Source organism: Myotis brandtii, unplaced genomic scaffold (assembly GCF_000412655.1).
Source record: "Myotis brandtii unplaced genomic scaffold, ASM41265v1 scaffold888, whole genome shotgun sequence".
Taxonomy (NCBI): domain Eukaryota; kingdom Metazoa; phylum Chordata; class Mammalia; order Chiroptera; family Vespertilionidae; genus Myotis; species Myotis brandtii.
Window position 1 is genome coordinate 546,760 of NW_005371636.1, and position 855 is coordinate 547,614.

Below are 855 nucleotides of genomic sequence, written 5' to 3' on the forward strand. Positions count from 1 at the left end.
GCAGGGGGGCTTGGGGGGCAACCTGGCAGGTTGGAAGGGAGGAAGTTGGGGGGAAACCAGGCCAGCAGGGGCGCAGTTGGGGGGCAACCAGGCAGGCAGGCAGGCATGTGGTTAGGAGCCAGCAGTCCCGGATTGTGAGAGGGATGGGGCCTAAAGCGGCAGTCGGAGATCCCCCAAGGCATCCTTGACTGGAGAGGGTGCAGGCTGGGCTGAGGGACCCGCCCCCCACTCATGCACAAATTTTGTGCACCAGGCCTCTAGTCTATCTATATAAAAGCCTAAGTAACTGTTATGACCGGTTGCTATGAGACACACTGACCACCAGGGGGCAGACACTCAATGCAAGAGCTGCCCCCGGTGGTCAGTGCGCTCCCACAGCCAGTCTCCCATGGTGTCCCGTCCCCCCCACCCTGTGTGCACGAATTTGTGCACCGGGCCTCTAGTAAATAAATAGTCACTTACCTCTTGACATAGGTATTTTTTCTATTTTCCTAAGTAGGGTATTGACAACCCCCACCCCCTGTAAACACACACACACACAACAAAAACCCACAAAGAGACTCAGGAGGGCAAGGCCTCGTGTCTCGTCTGCGGTTAGAGGCCCCCCGGGTCCCCCGCTGACCCGGCATCTCTGGGCTCACCCGTGGCCCCCGCGGAACACACTGCGTGCACGCGGTCCCGACACCGCCCTCCCGGGTTTACTTAAGGCTCCTGGGCAGGAGTCCGGTTGGAAGAGGCAGCGTCTGGGAGGCGTTCGACGTGCGATCCGACACCTGCTGGTTTTCCTCTTGGCCCGGAAACTCCAGAAACAGAGGCGGGGAGAGGCCACGTGCCTGGGGCTCTCGGGGCGGCCGG